Source organism: Salarias fasciatus, chromosome 20 (genome assembly GCF_902148845.1).
Source record: "Salarias fasciatus chromosome 20, fSalaFa1.1, whole genome shotgun sequence".
NCBI lineage: Eukaryota > Metazoa > Chordata > Actinopteri > Blenniiformes > Blenniidae > Salarias > Salarias fasciatus.
Genome location: NC_043764.1, coordinates 1763157 through 1780755, shown reverse-complemented (window position 1 = coordinate 1780755; position 17599 = coordinate 1763157). Strand labels below are relative to the sequence as shown.

Below are 17599 nucleotides of genomic sequence, written 5' to 3'. Positions count from 1 at the left end.
CTTCCTGTAAGGGGCTTTCTTAACGACAGTAAATTTACGAGGTGGGCGTGGCCAGATGCGTTCACGTTCATCACGGAAAATAGGCTGTCAAAAACAGGCTGTTCTGAAGAAGGCTCCTCAGAGCCACTTTTAGACCCTCAAACTCACGAACAGAGGACGAATTTGGGGCAAACAAACGTATATACTATGTTTTTAGGTGTCCGTGACCTATATGAACGTGACTGAAAATAGCATAATAGGTCCACTTTAAAATATTAATATGAGCATATTCGGGGTTTTACACGTGTCTATATGGCTGTGCGCCGTGTAATGTGTTACTCCGTCAATATTCCGGTAAAGAAGGGTCACTGCCTGCATGTAAACGTACTCAATATCGGTCAAACGCATGGACGAGAAATCTCGCGCATTTCGATTTCGCGAGATCTCGTGACACGAGCTCCCGTCCCATCCCGATTAGGCAAGTTGTATTTTTGAGGATTCATTTTGTTATTTTACAACAGCTCTGTTCTCAAGGAACACAACAGACTCATAAATGTCAAAGCTGAATGTTTGTGGAAGTTGGAGCGAGGCTTTTCAGTTTCAGCAGGAGGATACCTGTGAGCAGGGGACTCACTGTGCAGAACTATCAGGCAACTTAACAAAAAACAAATATATCCCCATTTCACTGATCTACTTTCACCAGGGAAACCAAGACAACCACTCAAACATTACAAATCTACATTTCTGTCATTCAAAAACAAAGCAGTGAGCAAAACAGCCACCTTTAACAGCTGAGCTGGACTCCATCCTCCACCCGAAAAGGTCCCACAAACTCCTCTGTGATGATCCCAGCCCAGACCAGGACCCAGACCAGGACCCATACCAGGACCCAGACCAGGACCCGCCTCCACCCTGCTGGGTCTGAGTCGGAGTGGAGCTCTCGGTCCATCCGTCTGGCATCAGGACTCTCCCTCCATCAGTCCAGAAAACCTGAGAAACAGCAGTCTGCTGCTGTTCCTGGGCCCGGTCCTGGACGTTCTGTCCTGTGTTGTCTTGTTCAGTGGTGGTTTTTCAGGAAAGGAAGTTGCCTAATATTTCTGCAACACCTGCTATGGGGTGTTGATGTCGTGAGGCCACGCCCCTCCTGGTCACAGAGACGACCGTCAGCTGGTGTGCTTCACTGGTCGCAGGTCTGGAGCAGGACAGCATCACAGAGGACCATGTGGTCCGAAAGACTCATCTGCCCCTCAGAATTCTGCACAGCCAGTAGAGTCAGCCTTAACCCCCCCCCCACCCCCCCCAGATGGCCAGCTCCCGGGCGGAGCAGACCTTCCCCCCCTGTGAGTCGGACCAGCCGGAGGACCAGGTCAAGCCCATGCTGGACTGGGCCAACGGCGGCTTCCAGCCCAAAGGAGAGGAGGGACTCAAACCGACGCACACCACCCGGTGAGTGACCCCGGGTCATCAGGAGCCCCGCCCCTAGCCTCCAGCCGCCTGACCTGTCCCTGTCCCCCTCCCCCTGCAGACAGTAACCCGCTGGACCACCGGGTCCTGGACGTCCTGCTGCCGGACTACTTCCCCAGCCCCAAGAAGCCCCGGACCGGGCCGAGCAAGAGCAGGGCGGGTCCAGGAGTCCTACAGCAGAGGTACCCGGCCCCGACCCCGTCTCCGTGGAAACGCTGTGAGCGCCACGGCTGAGCTCGTGGCTTCGCCCTCTAGTAGTCCAACCTGGACACTACAGCATTAGTGAAACAGGGACGTGAGCAGGGTGTGAAGGTCTGGAGGGTCCAGATCACCTGACCCGGGACGGACCGGGCTCGCCTGACCGGGACGGACCGGGCTCGCCTGACCCGGGTCGGACCGGAGTCACCTGACCCGGGTCGGACCGGAGTCACCTGACCCGGTCGGACCGGACTGGTCTTCTCAGTAACGCTGTTCTTGGTTCCTCTGTTTCCTGCAGAACAAATGGTGAATGAGTCCTGACGAACAAAAGAAGTATAGAAGGTAAAACCTGTGAGCCACGTCCTCCACCGCCTCCCCGCTCCGCCTGCTGGCGGGGGGGTGACATTACAGCACCCATCAGTGGACAGCGGGTGGCTGAGTCACCGTCTAAACCCTCTGAACCTCTCGTCCCTGTGTGTGTGTGTGTGTGTGTGTGTGTGTGTGTGTGTGTGTGTGGTGTGTGTGTGTGTGTGTGTGTGTGTGTGTGTGTGTGTGTGTGTGTGTGCTCAGGATTTCTGCCTCTCCTGTGGAAAGATGAGAGCAGCAACCTTCACCCCGCTCTTTGAAGGAGGCTTGTGCCAACATGTAAGGTAAAGAGAGAAGAGACGTCTCACCGCCAGAGGCCTGAGGCACTCCTGAAGCACTCCTCCTGAAACACTCCTCCTGAAACACTCCTGAAACACTCCTCCTCCTGAAACACTCCTGAAACACTCCTCCTCCTGAAACACTCCTGAAACACTCCTCCTCCTGAAACACTCCTCCTGAAGCACTCCTGAAACACTCCTCCTCCTGAAACCCCTCCTCCTGAAGCACTCCTGAAACACTCCTCCTCCTGAAACACTCCCTCCTGAAACACTCCTGAAACACTCCTCCTCCACTGATCATTGATCATGATCATAACTGACAGATGAGATGCTTTATTGATTATTTCTGGAGTCATCTTTGCTGGGTTTCTCATTGTGTGTGTGTGTGTGTGTGTGTGTGTGTGTGTGTGTGTGTGTGTGTGTGTGTGTGTGTGTGTGTCAGGACATTTACCTGGAGATGTCCTACATGTACGATGACGACGGTTATCAGTCCTACTGCACTGTCTGCTGCGGAGGTCGAGAGGTTCTGCTCTGCGGCAACGCCAACTGCTGCAGGTCACACAACACACACTCAACACACACACGCACACACACGCAGCCTGTCCGTCAGTATGAAACCCCGCCCCCGGCCCCGCCCCCTGCAGTGCTTCTGCGTGGACTGCCTGGACATCCTGGTGGACCCGGGGGCGTCGGACAGCGCCCGCCACCTGGACCCGTGGCGCTGCTACATGTGCCAGCCGCTGCTGCCCGTACGGCGTCCTGAAGCGGCGCCACGACTGGAGCCTCAAGCTGCAGGAGTTCTTCGCCAACGACAACGGCAGGAGTTTGTGAGTTTCCCGCCGAGCGGCCGCCGGGGGCCCCGGGGGGACGCCGTCTCACCGCCGCGTCTCTGCTACGTTCCTGCAGGAGAAGCCAAAGATTTACCCAGCGGTCCCCTGCGGAGCACGGCGGCCAATCAGAGTCCTCTCCCTGTTTGACGGCATCGCCACCGGTGAGCGCGACCTGAGGGGCCAGAGACTGTCCTCTGCTTGAAGCACTGAGGGCAGCGAGGGCAGGAAGGTTCTGGGTCCTCTGGGAGTGGTGGTGCACGGCGGCGTGGCGTGCACGGCGGGGCAGCGTGCACGGCGGCGTGGCGTGCACGGCAGCGTGGAGTCTGTAGTGAGCGGCGATGGAGACTCACAGCCTGAACCGTCACCAGGACTGCCTTGTCAACAATCCTGCCTCACACTGTCTCCATGGAAACGTGAAAAATGCTCCGTCTCCATGGAAACGGGAGAACGCTCCGTCTCCATGGAAACGGGAAAACGCTCCGTCTCCATGGAAACGGGAGAACAATGACCAGGTTGAGGCCACTGAGCAGGTTAGTGGTTCAGCAGACGTTACCGTGGTGATTTAAGCACTGAACCAGAGTCACCCTGAAGGGTTCGCCCGCCCCACTGGGACAGAACCCCGGTTCTGCACTGTGTGACCCGGTTCTGTGTTGTGTGACCCGGTTCTGCGTTGTGTGACCCTGTTCTGCACTGTGTGACCCGGTCTGCGTTGTGTGACCCGGTTCTGCACTGTGTGACCCGGTTCTGCACTGTGTGACCCGGTTCTGCACTGTGTGACCCGGTTCTGTGTTGTGACCCGGTTCTGCGTTGTGTGACCCGGTTCTGCCTTGTGTGACCCGGTTCTGCGTTGCTCCCAGGCTACCTGGTCCTGCGGGATCTGGGCTTTAAGGTGGACCAGTACATCGCGTCGGAGGTGTGTGAGGACTCCATCTCAGTGGGCGTGGTCAGACATGAAGAAAGATCCAGTACGTCCACGACGTGCGGAACATCTCCAAGAAGAACGTAAGAACCCCGAGTGTCCGACTCTTCTGACCCGACCGGGGTCTGGCCGTGGAAACGCTCATGAACGTGCAGATCACACACACGCACACACACACACACACACACACACACATTTAGCACACTGTTCCTATCCATCCATCCATCCATCCATTTTCTACCGCTTATCCGGGCCGGGTCGCAGGGGCAGCAGTCTCAGCAGGGATGCCCAGACTTCCCTGTCCCCAGACACTTCCTCCAGCTCCTCTGGGAGGATCCCAAGGCGTCCCAGGCCAGCCGAGAGACATAGTCTCTCCAGCGTGTCCTGGGTCTTCCCCGGGGTCTCCTCCCAGTGGGACATGCCCGGAACACCTCCCTGGGGAGGCGTCCAGGAGGCATCCTAAACAGATGTCCGAGCCACCTCAGGCTGGTTCCTCTCGATGTGGAGGAGTAGCGGCTCTACTCCGAGCTCCTCCCTGGTGACTGAGCTCCTCACCCTATCTCTAAGGGAGCGCCCAGCCACCCTACGGAGGAAGCTCATTTCGGCCGCTTGTATCCGGGATCTTGTCCTTTCGGTCATGACCCAAAGCTCATGACCATAGGTGAGGGTGGGAACGTAGATTGACCGGTAATCGAGAGCTTCGCCTTTCGGCTCAGCTCCTTCTTCACCACGACGGACCGATACAACGACCGCATCACTGCAGCCGCTGCACCGATCCGCCTGTCAATCTCACGCTCCATCCGTCCCCCACTCGTGAACAAGACCCCAAGATACTTGAACTCCTCCACTTGGGCTAGGGTCTCTCCACCGACCTGGAGGGGGCAAGCCACCTTCTTCCGGTCGAGGACCATGGCCTCGGATTTGGAGGTGCTGATCCTATCCCTGCCGCTTCACACTCGGCCTGCGAACCGCCCCAGTGCATGCTGTAGGTCCGGGTTCGATGAAGCCAACAGGACAACATCATCTGCAAAAAGCAGAGATGAAATCCTGTGGTTCCCGAACCGGACCCCCTCCGGCCCTGGCTGCACCTAGAAATTCTGTCCATGAAGATTATGAACAGAACCGGTGACAAAGGGCAGCCCTGCCGGAGTCCAACATGCACCGGGAACAGGTGTCCGACTTACTGCCGGCAATGCGGACCAGACTCCTACTCCGGTCATACAAGACCGGACGGCCCTTAACAGGGGCCCCTGACTCCGTATTCCCGGAGCACCCCCCACAAGACACCACGAGGGACACGGTCGAATGCCTTCTCCAAATCCACAAAACACATGTGGACTGGTTGGGCAAACTCCCACGAACCCTCGAGCACCCTATGGAGGGTATAGAGCTGGTACCACTGTTCCACGACCAGGACGAAAACCGCATTGTTCCTCCTGGATCCGAGGTTCGGCTATCGGTCGATCCTCCTCTCCAGTACCCTGGAATAGACTTTCCCGGGGAGGCTGAGGAGTGTAATCCCCCTATAGTTGGAGCACACCCTCCGGTCCCCCTTTTAAACAGGGGGACCACCACCCCGGTCTGCCAATCCAGAGGCACCGTCCCCGACTGGCCACGCGATGTTGCAGAGACGTGTCAACCAAGACAGTCCCTGCACATCCAGAGACTTAAGGTACTCAGGCCGAATCTCGTCCACCCCCGGTGCCTTGCCACCGAGGAGCTTGCCAACCACCTCAGTGACTTCAGCTTGGGTGATGGACGAGTCCACCTCTGAGACCTCAGCCTCTGCTTCCTCCACGGAAGACGTGGCGATGGGATTGAGGAGGTCCTCGAAGTATTCCTTCCACCGTCCAACAATATCCCCAGTTGAGGTCAGCAGCTCCCCACCTCCACTGTAACAGTGTTGGCGGAGACCTGCTTTCCCCTCCTGAGGCGCCGGACGGTTTGCCAGAATTTCTTCAAGGCCGACCGATAGTCCTCCTCCATGGCCTCCCCGAACTCCTCCTAGACCCGAGTTTTTGCCTCCACAACTGCTCGGGCTGCAGTTCGCTTGGCCTGCCGGTACCCGTCAGCTGCTTCGGGAGTCCCATGAGCCAGCAAGGCTCGATAGGACTCCTTCTTCAGCTTGACAGCAGCCCTTACTTCCTGTCTCCACCACCGGGTTCGGGGGTTGCCCGCCACGACAGGCACCGGAGACCTTACGACCACAGCTCCGAGCAGCTGCTTCGACAATGGAGGTGGAGAACATGGTCCACTCGGACTCAATGTCCCCAGCCCCCTCGGGACATGAGAGAAGCTCTCCAGGAGGTGGGAGTTGAAAGCCATGCTGACAGAGGGTTCCGCCAGACGTTCCCAGCAGACCCTCACAACACGTTTGGGTCTGCCAAGTCTGTCCGGTTTCCTCCTCCGCCAGCGAATCCAACTCACCACCAGGTGGTGATCGGTCGACAGCTCTGCTCCTCTCTTCACCCGAGTGTCAAAACACGCGGCCGGAGGTCAGATGACACGACAACAAAGTCGATCATCGACCTCCGACCTAGGGTGTCCTGGTGCCAAGTGCACTTATGGACACCCCTGTGCTCGAACATGGTGTTCGTTATGGACAAACTGTGACTAGCACAGAAGTCCAATAACAGAACACCACTCGGGTTCAGATCGGGGAGGCCGTGCGATCCAAATCACCCCTTCCAGGTCTCACTGTCGCTGCCCACGTGGGCGTTTAAGTCCCCCAGTAGAACAATGGAGTCCCCAGTCGGAGGCACTGTCCAGCACCCCTCCCAGGACTCCAAGAGGCCGGGTACTCTGCACTGCTGTTCGGCCATAAGCCGAAACAACAGTGAGGCACCTATCCCCGACCGAAGGCGCAGGGAGCAACCCTCTCGTTCACTGGGTGAACTCCAACACATGGCGGCTGAGCTGTGGGGCTATAAGCAAACCCACACCAGCCCGCCGCCTCTCACCGCGGGCAACGCCAGAAAAGTGGAGAGTCCAGCCCTTCTCGAGAGGTTGGGTCCAGAGCCCAGGCTATGTGTGGAGGTGAGCCCGACTATATCTAGCCGGTACCTCTCAACCTCCCTCACAAGCTCAGGCTCCTCCCCGCCAACGAGGTGACATTCCATGTCCCTAGAGCCAGTCCTCTGTGTCGGGATCGGGTCCGCCGGGCACCCTGCCGTCGGCTGCCACCCAATCCACACTGCACCCGGCCCCTACGGTTCCCTCGGGGGGTGGTGAGCCCACCGGAGGTCAGGCCCACGTCGTCCGTTCGGGCTGAGCCCGGCCGGGCCCCGTGGGCAAAGACCCGGCCACCAGGCGCTCGCTTACGAGCCCCAACCCAGGCCTGGCTCCAGGTGGGGCCCCGGCTGCGCCATACCGGGCGACGTAACGACCTTTGTTCTTTTTCTATCATAGGGGGTTTTGAACTACTCTCAGTCTGGCCCGTCACCCAGGACCTGTTTGCCATGGGAGACCCTACTAGGGGGCATAAAGCCCCCCGGCAACATAGCTCCTGGGATCATGTGGGCTCTCAAACTCCCCCACCACGTTAAGGTGGCAGTTCTAGGGGGAGCTGTTCCTAAACTTAAGAATTAACCTCAAAAATCAGTGTAAACAAAAAGGTGCTGAATATGTTTTTTGTGCTTTTATTTTGAAAGAGTTCTGTTCTAAAGTGGCGTTGACCCTCTGGACGAGGTTCCAGTTCCGGTTCCTCCGGCTGACAGCAGGCGGCGCTGTTCTCTGTTCTCTGCTCTGCCTCAGATCCAGGAGTGGGGGCCGTTCGACCTGGTGATCGGGGGGAGTCCCTGCAACGACCTGTCCATCGTCAACCCGGCCAGGAAGGGCCTGTACGGTGTGTGTGCGTGTGTGTGTGTGTGTGTGTGTGTGTGTGCGTGTGTGCGTGCGTGTGTGCGTGTGTGCGTGTGTGCGTGCGTGCGTGCGTGCGTGTGCGTGCATTTTCCTGAACCTGAGCTGAAGTCGCTCCAGTTGAACCAGAATCCTCTGAAGCGTTCTGGACCTGGAGTCCTGACCTCGGACCTGGTTCCGGTTCCGGTTCTCTGTGGGTCCAGAAGGAACCGGGCGGCTGTTCTTCGAGTTCTACCGCCTGCTGAGCGAGGCCAAGCCCAAAGACGGGGAGGACCGGCCGTTCTTCTGGATGTTCGAGAACGTGGTGGCCATGGGCGTCAACGACAAGCGGGACAATCTCGCGGTACCTGGAGGTGGGGTCCGGGACCCGGGACGGTCCGGAGGGCCGCCGGGGGACGTCTCCAGTCCGGGGCGGCCGGTCGGTGTCTCGTCCTCTGGACTCAGCGTCTCGGTCTCTGGTTGTCCTCCTGCAGTGTAACCCGGTGATGATCGACGCCCTCGAGGTCTCCCGCGCCCACCGAGCCCGCTACTTCTGGGGGAACCTGCCGGCATGAACAGGCAAGGACCCGTCCCCGGGGACGCCCCACCCCTTTCAGACCCCCGTCCCTCTGGGGATGCCCCGTCCCTTTAAGACCTCCCCGTCCCTCTGGGGACGCCCCGTCCCTCTAAGACCACCCTGTCCCTCTAAGACCACCCCGTCCTCTAGGAACACCCCGTCCCTCTCCAGAGTCTCACTCTGTCCCTGCTGTCCCGCAGGCCGCTGTGCGCCTCGGGGATGGACAAGCTGGAGCTGCGGACTGCCTGGAGCATGGCCGGGTGGCAAAGGTCAGCGACCCCCCGGGGACGAGCCGTCTGTCCCCGGGACGGAGCTGACCGGTGTCTCTGTGTCTCAGTTCGGGAAGGTCCGCACCATCACCACCCGCTCCAACTCCATCAAGCAGGGAAAGGACCAGCACTTCCCCGTCCTCATGAACGGCAAGGAGGACATCCTGTGGTGCACCGAGCTGGAGAGGTGGGCGGGAGGCCCCCTGCTGGGAGGACAGCGTAGAGCATCTTCCTCCTCTGTCTCCTCTGTGTGATGTGTCTTCTTCACTACATTTCCATCTGAAGCTGTCCTCGTGTCTCCGTCCCCTCAGGATCTTCGGCTTCCCCGTCCACTACACCGACGTGTCCAACATGGGCCGCGGCGCGCGGCAGAAGCTGCTGGGCCGGTCCTGGAGCGTCCCCGTCATCCGACACCTCTTCGCGCCGCTAAAGGACTACTTCGCCTGCGAGTAGAGGACGGCGGGGACGCTGGGCCTCCAGGAGAGGACGGCGGGGACGCCGGGTCTCCAGGAGAGGACGGCGGGGACGCCGGGTCTCCTGTCTACAGCTGGAAGGTCTCGCTTCAAAAGCAGCTGCTCGGTTCACACACTGGCGCCTGACTGAAGCACTCAGGACACAAAAACCCGATTTAACTGTCAAGAGCTTCATGAGAAAACATGGATCTGAGAGCAGCAGAATGACCTGTGTGTGTGGTGTGTGTGTGTGTGTGTGTGTTGTGTGTGTGTGTGGTGTGTGTCCTAGCTGGTCTTTACCTTCGTCTCATTCAGATTCAGATATTTTCTATTTTTTTTTCCCTCAGTGTCGACTTGCAGGCTCACCTTTGAGACAGGAAGGCTGGGAGGGTGAAACTGGGGGGGGGGGGGTGAAGAGGGGTCAACCTGCCAGTCTCCCACACACACACACACACACACACACACACACACACACACACACACACACACACACACACACACACACACACACGATTCTCCACCAGTTATTCTGCTGCCCTTTCCGCTACATGATCATAATTGCAGTGACATCTGGCTGTTCCCTTCACCCCTCTGTTCTCTTCACCTCTGTCCCCCCCCCGGCTGTTCCCTCCGCCCCCTCCGCTGAAGCTGCAGCGGCCTCCAGCCTGTTGGGGCCCCCCTGGGGACCCGGGCCCCCCGGCTGCCTGCAGACCCTCCAGATTGAGAATCTCTGTTTTGAAAGGAAAAGTCAGTTTGAGTCGTTCGTCTCCCTTCAGCCAAAGATCCTGCTCCACTGCTTCCTGTTCCGACACTCAGCCCGTCGTCGTTTCACTGGAAAGTGTCAAAACTTGAGGCCTGGAGGCATTTTTATATTTAGAAACTTTCAAAAGATTTAGCTTTTAGTTAAAAAAAAACACTTTTAAAGATGTTGTTTTTGTTTAGATCAGGTGACAGAAGTTGTAATTCTCCACTAACATGTCAGAATACTTGAAAGAGCCTGAACGTTCGACCGGTGGAGCCCCCTGCTGTCTGGACGGACGCACCGCTGCTCGCGTCCTCCGGCAGGAGCTTCATACAGAAAATACAACCATGTTCCCAATTTAGTTTTAACCAGAAACCTGCTGTGAAAACCTCCATGAGGCTGGTTGGTGCTTTTCAGATATGAACATTTAAAATCACGTACAGTGTTTACTCTAAGCTGTTTTTTTTAGCTTAGAATTCTTTTAAAAATCTTTTTTTTTTTTGCCTAAAACTAAAAGAAAACACTGGATTTTCTGAATTTAGAAATGAGCACATTTTTATTTGTTTCATATTTTACACACAAAAAACATCAAAAGCACAAGATCGTGCACTGCTCTCCAGGTTTTACTGCAAGAAAACTACTAGATGATCAATACTGACCATTTTTTAAAATTTAATGATGTTTGAAATGAATAAATATGATCATTTTGATAACAAAACTTTACAACAAAACAATTTCGAATGAGGCAAAACTGAAGGTTTTCTTTCAAAAATTCAAATTTGGTGCGGCTATAATCAGAAATAACTTTAAATAAAAAATCCTGCGTAAAAAAATGTAATTTGCCATTTTAATGTATTTTTTTAAAGCTCCAGTTTGTCATTAAACAGGATAAACACTTAAAACTGCATCATTTCATGGAAAATCAGAAAATGTGACACTTTTTTTTTTCAATGTTCCAGATGTGACCTGCTCTGAAACGGCTTTTTTTCCTGGAGCTTCATTAAAACGCTCCACCTCCGGTTTAAACATCCTCACACGAAATCCTTCCTTCGCTCAGGTTTTTCTGCATCACTGTTCGATCGACACTCAGCTTCTTGGGTTCGATCCGGAGTTCGATCCTGATTCCCACTCCGGACCAAACTGCAGATCTTTTCAGACGACCCACAGCTCTGATTGGCTCCAGAGAAGTGGGAGAGGTTGAAACGCCGTTAGCTTCCTCGGGCATTACCTCCATGGAGCGCAGAGTGTGTGTCATCCTCCTGTGTTCAGTGTTGTGTATGTGTGCACTGAATCGTGCACAGACCTTCCTACAGGGCTGTGTGTTTTCTGCGTTTCCGGCTCATTCAGAGGTTTCTTTCTTTCTTTAAACAGCGCCGTTTGTTGTTCTTGTTCAGTTTGATGTTAAAAGAATCTTTAAAAACCAAAAACTCATTGTTTACATGCTTCAGTAAAACTGCTGTAAAGCGCTTACAAGACTAATCCTTCCCTTTTGATACGTTTTATATTTAGATTTTAACAGAAAGGTGTAACTTAGAGTTTATTCTAGAGCTTATTAATCCAGATGTGCCGTTATTTAGATTTACACTGTCTTTTTCCAGACGTTCTTATTCGATAACTTTTTCTCTATTTTTATATTTTTCCTTTGACGTTGTCACACTTAAGTGCCAAAATAAGTGGAAACAGCAGAATATGTGTAATTTTTATCCTTCTTGTGAGTTTTTAGATGAGAACTTTGATTTATTTGTGGGTTTTTTACAGTTGTTTCCTCCTCATTGTATCCGTTTCATTGTTTTTCTCATTAAAAAGCAGCCAGCGTGCTGAAAACCACCTCCTGCTCCTGACTTTTTTCAATTTTCTCTTTAGAACATGTAACTGATTGAATGAGTGGACCTGTAGCAGCTTGATGGTGGCAGGTTTGGACGCAGCTGCTGGACACGATGGAACCTCCATGAAGACTGGAACCCTGGCTGGAGCTCTCACACACACAGTATTGAGCTGGATTCAAAAACTCTAGAAAAACTCAATGAGTCTGCTGGTAAATACTGGTAGCTGGAGAGAAATTACATGTGGAGTTCCTCAAGGTTCCATCCTGGGCCCACTTCCAATGCTTTAATTGTTCTTCCACTGATGTTTCAGTCTGCATACTTTCTTCTTATGCTGAAATCAATCATCTGTGTTTCATCTTAAACTGAAGGGATGACTGACGTTGACCTCTCCAATTAAGTTCACGGTGGTGTGGGCGTCAGTCTCCTATTGTCATCATTTGTTATAGCAACTCGCTTTTCAGGTCAGTTTCATCTGATTTAAAGGTGCTGTAGGCAGGATTCGGCATCTCCGCCATCGATTTGACCCATCTAAGATGGCCATTTGAATCCCAGCACAGCCAATCCTGTCCTGTTTTCTCTGACATCACGCCTTTACGCAAGTTTCAGCCCCTCCCACAAGACGTGCGACGAACGCCCATCGACCAATCACGGTTAGAGCCTCAGGGGCTCTTCTGATTGGTCAAAGATACCTGGAGCTGTGGAGATTCCTTTTCAGCTCAGAACAGAGACAGATGGAAACGCTGCGCCCTCGCGGTAGTGCAATTATGCTACACTCCTAAAGGATTATCAATGGATACTCTAACATTTAATCCAAAGAAAACACAGAAAAATTAGCATTGACTCGCAAAATCCTGCCTACAGCACCTTTAAGTGGTTATTCAGTGACATTACTGGGGATTCTACACACTCTGTGTCCGGTGGCTTCAGTAATTTGATTTCTTTTCAGGTATTAAGGCGGGTGAATTAAGTAAACATCCATCAGTGCTGGTTGAGCAATAGAGCATGTTAATGGTAATCAACAGGGGTGTGACGAGATCTCGCGAGATTAGCTCATGACGATGTTTCTCGTTTCAAGTGAACAAGCTGTCTCGCGGTCTCAAGGCGCACACCTAACAGAGCGGACCGGACAGGAAAACGGACCAAACACAGTTTTTAAGCCAGTTTCCCCGGTGTCCTGCAGAAGATACAGACGTTCTTTGGTTTAACAAAGCTAATGCAGCTCCGAGCTCCGTGTCTTCTTCTCTCAAGTATTTCTGTCAGAGTTACAGAGTTGTAGCGCCCTCTCCAGGCCTGGCACGTGAACTACATCATTTTGAGTCCTGTGGTGCAGACACACTTAAAGCTAGGGTCGGCAATCTTGGAAAACTAGCATGTAGCACGAATGTAGCATCTCCCAAGGCTCCGCCCAGCTCCCACCCCATTGGAGGAGCTCCCGTTGGGAGCGAACGCAGTGGACGCGGAAGCGCCACGCCACGGAGTTTGTGATCGCCTCCAATGTTATGAACCTTTCTGACTGCCGCACACAGCGTGCATAGCAGCGCAGCGCGCCGCTCCCTTCCTTCTGTTTTTCATGCGAGTCGCGAGCGCCGAGAGCGGCTTGGCAACGCGCTCTGAACCAGGGCCAGTGCACGCCATTGAATTTACGCGCAGGGGGCTGGTAGAACGGCGAAGGGGATTTGATTGGTTCCTTAAGAGCGGTCCGCACCTGACGATTGGTCGGAGTTTTACACTCCTGTGGCCGCTACAGTGGTCAGATTTTTTCCGCACCTTTTTCCGTCCACATAATGTATTGACTTCTCCCAGGGGGCAGGGAGCGTTTCACTCAGTATGACTAAAAGTGCTTTTGGACAACATGGTCTACCCGAGCTTTAACCTAGAAATTATCCCTATTTCAATCAAATTAAGGCTCAAAGTTCGTTATATTCAGCCAAGAAGTTTGTTTTTTTTATTTTATTTAGCAGACATGATGCAGGCATTCCCCAAAAGTAATGAGATGATGTCCAACAAGCATCATTGTGGGGAAAAACACTCTGCTTTTATTTACATTTGAACAAAAAGGGCATGTCCAGAATTATTCAGGACCCTTATCAATAATCAAAAGAAAAGTCTTCATTAGTTATTACAGCAGTCAGCTCTTCCTGCAATTGCTGAGCAGCTTGTTTCATGTGTCCACTGGGATTTTTACCTTCACCAGGAGGTTATGGAATCACATCGGTTTGTTTGTTTGTTTCTAGAACATTACGGAAAAGTAATGGACGGATTGCAATGAAACTTTGTGGAAAGGTGGGTCTTGGGCTAACTTAGAATCCATAAAATTTTGGTGACGATCCGGATCACTGTCTGATCCAGGAATTTTTTAAAGGATTCTTTATCATGAGAGATAGGGAGTCTTTGACATAGTTGGGCAGGCCCGCCGACGGGGGGGGTGGGGGGTAGGGGGGGGGTGGGCAAACACCTGGTTCACACAGGACACGCTGCACACGGAAGAGGAAGCACCGCGCACCGACTGTCAGACCGGCGCCCCTGTTAACCTATCTGATGGTTCATACAGGGGAGCGCCGTGCGCGTAGCGGCTCGCGCCGTTGGACCACGGCCGCTCCGCTCCTCTCTATTTCCTCCGCGAGCCGCGCACGCCGTGGAGCACCAGTTGTAAAGCTGGACAGAGCAGATCGCACCAGACAGGAAGTTGGGAGAATCCGGTCAATTTTCAAATTAAAATGAAGTAAAATAACTTAAATTATGTTGCTTTTCTGTTTTCTTTTCAGATAAACACACACACACCACACACACCCACACACACACACACACACAGGGAGAGAGGGCGAGAGAAAGAGGTGCCACACGCCGCCAGCGCTCCGCTCCGATGACAATGTTGCTTTTATTATATATGTGTTCTTATCGTTGTGGTGACTGATTTGAGCTGTGGAGAAAGGTCTGCGCTCTCCTGAGTGCCAATAAATTCTAGTTGACCCATTCATTTTCACAATAAACTCCAACTCTTGTTTTCAACATGTCCTCCATTTAGTATTAATAACACGTCCCTCTACAGAGACACCTGTCTCCAGGGGACACTACCGCTTGGATTTTAGGGTGTCCCTCATTAGACCTGCACAAACTGCACCTGTATTGTTTTGTGACTGTTAAATAAAAACCGTCTGTTTTTCCAGTCATATATTTAGTCATTTTAATTTTATTGAAAGTAAAGTGGAAATCTGGTCTCGTCTCGTGAGCTGAGTGTCTCCTCACACCCCTAGTAATCGATATTTTGAACAGTAACTACTTCCTGACTCGCGGGAGTGTTCAGGGCAGTTGCAGTTCCTCTGGTTCCCCTCCAAGTCGGTAGGTGGCGGCAGTGCGCCCTGAACGCTGCAGACAGCCGCCATTGGCCCGTGAGGAAGAGACGGATTAAAGCCCCAGCGGAGGCGGGGGCAGGGCGGGTCAGGGCGGGTCAGGTCGGGTACTGGAGGCTTTAACTCAGTTTGAACCCACATGCGGCCGGTCACACACGGTGAGTTACACCCCTTTCCCAAAAAACAACTCGAAACTCTGCTGCTACGGCGCGTCAGCACTCGTTTTGCACGGTTTTCATAACACAGAACGGAGTTAGCTTTTAAAGTTAGCCTCATGCGAACGCTGCAGATGGTGTTTACAGTGTTTTCAATGCATAGATCGTTAAAATTGTGATTTCTTCGAGCATAAAGCAACATTTCTTGTGATTTTAAATTTGTAATGTAGATTAATCAGCTAATGGGGTTGGGTTTTAGGTTTAATATGAGGATAAACTCGGTTTTATCCATTTCTAGGGTTGTGTCCGCTCTTAAACATTAGTTTATGCAGTTGTGTGCTGATCGGTGTGTGTGTATAAGCTTCTGTAGCTTATTTGTTTGGTTTTGTTTATTTTTTTTAAAGAAAACATGGATAACTATTTGTGTCCTTCTAGATTTATCTGTTCCTTTGTGGGCCTCCACTCGCCTCCCTGCGTTTAAATCTTCCGCCATACTTTGGGCCTTCTCCGATCCTATTGGCTACAAAGAGAAATTCTCTGTTTTGATTGGTTAAGGGGCGGGGCCTCTGACGCATTGTTTACAGTGTAAACCTGGTGGTGAGCTCTGCGACTGAACGTGTTGACGTCATAGACGGCGCTTCAGCGCGGTCGCCATCTTGGATGAGGCCCTATTTATCCTCCACGGGATCTGCGCGAGCTTCCGATTGCGCTGCATAAATAGTGGATTATACCGCGGCTTTTCATCACAGGCTTGATTAGGGCTGGTCAATACTTCACTTTATCTATATATGTATCTCAGTAGTTTGCCTTAACCTTGAATTAATAGTTTTGCTGAAAAATTCAGAACCAACAGATGCAAAGATGAAAAAAGGAGGAAATCACAACTCGGCCAACAAGTTGCCCACGCAGTATTTATTAAACACAATCAGAAATTATTTATTTTAAGACTGAAAAGTGCAGATTTTGCATAGATTGTCCTGGAAACGTTCCAGCTGGTTATTGTTGTGGAACCAGCAGGAGCTGTTGATGTGCAAAGCTTCACTCTTCATTCCCAGTGGGTGGATTTGAAACGATGATATAATGTGGAGCAGTCATGGGTGGAGGTATCGAGGTGGCACCCGGGCAGTAAATAAATGCCCCCTAAAAACAAACGCTTGCCAGCCCAGTTGGCAATAATGAAATAAATTTAAGTTATGGTTATTTTTAGGGCTGCAGGGTGTTGGTTCTGCCCTGCAACATAAGAGAACATTAATGCGAAGAAGGAAAGACAGAACATCCAGTTACATGGACAATGTAAGAGACCTCACCAACGTTATGTCCCCCGTGTCTTTCACATGGACGAGAAGGAGCAGGAAGAAGAAAACCCTGTTTAATCCCCTCCTTCACATCACTGCCTTTATCTTCATTTCATCTTCATTTACAAAACAATAAATCTTTATTATTATCTCCCACTTTCAGTTCATTAGAATCTACAATATACCACAACATCAACAGTTCCTCCTTCAGCGCCATCATCAAACCGAGAACCTCTCCAGAACCAACGCTTCATCTCTTTAAACTGACGCACGTTTATAACAATCCTTTAGTCTCCAAACATCATTTGTTCCGTTTTACACCCCATACTGTCACAACAAAACTTTCCAGAGCGGTACGGACTTTACGAGTTTTAAACCGTAAACTCTCCTCTTCGATCAGAACCGTTTTCTGTTACAGAACAGTCACTCAATATTTCCAGGTGACAATTTTACTCTTTGCTTTAGTAGGATTTGAGAGATTCATACATTAAAGTTTCTGATTGTGATGTTAACTGGTTAGTTGTGCTCTCGTGATGTTGACCAGTCAGTTGTGTTCTAGAGATGTTGACTGGTTAGGTTGTGTTGTGGTGATGTTGACTGGTTAGTTGTGTTGTGGTGATGTTTGAACTGGTAAGTTGTGTTCTAATTAGTTGTTTGTGGTGATGGTTGACTGGTTAGTTTGTGTTGTGGTGATGTTGACTGGTTAGTTGTGTTGTGGTGATGTTGACTGGTTAGTTGTGTCCTCTGTTGGGACAGGTTGTCTCTTCTTTGTATTGACCAGGTTGTGCGTCTGTTAGCGGTTGCCGCTGTGGTTATGGGTTTCTAGACTTGTGTGCTTCCTGTCCCTGCCCTCCGGCTTCCGGTGGCGGTGGCAGTGGCGCTGGCGGTGGCGTTCAGGCAGGCGCTGTCTGGCAGCCACAGTGAGCAGAGACGGACTTGGGCTGCAGCCTGCCTCAGATCACCGTCGTTCTTCATATGAGTCTGTCAAAATGAAACCAGCCTGAGGAGTCGGGTTTTATTCTCTCTCTTCCCACAGACTCGCCCTCCTCGCCTCATGCCAAG

The 17599-nt window shown here is 52.3% G+C and overlaps 1 pseudogene; it reads left to right on the top strand.

The window, feature by feature from the left end:
- The window catches only part of LOC115408474 (DNA (cytosine-5)-methyltransferase 3B-like), a 29645-nt pseudogene extending 17906 nt beyond the window's left edge, over positions 1-11739 (top strand).
- The last annotated feature ends 5860 nt before the right edge of the window (positions 11740-17599 follow it).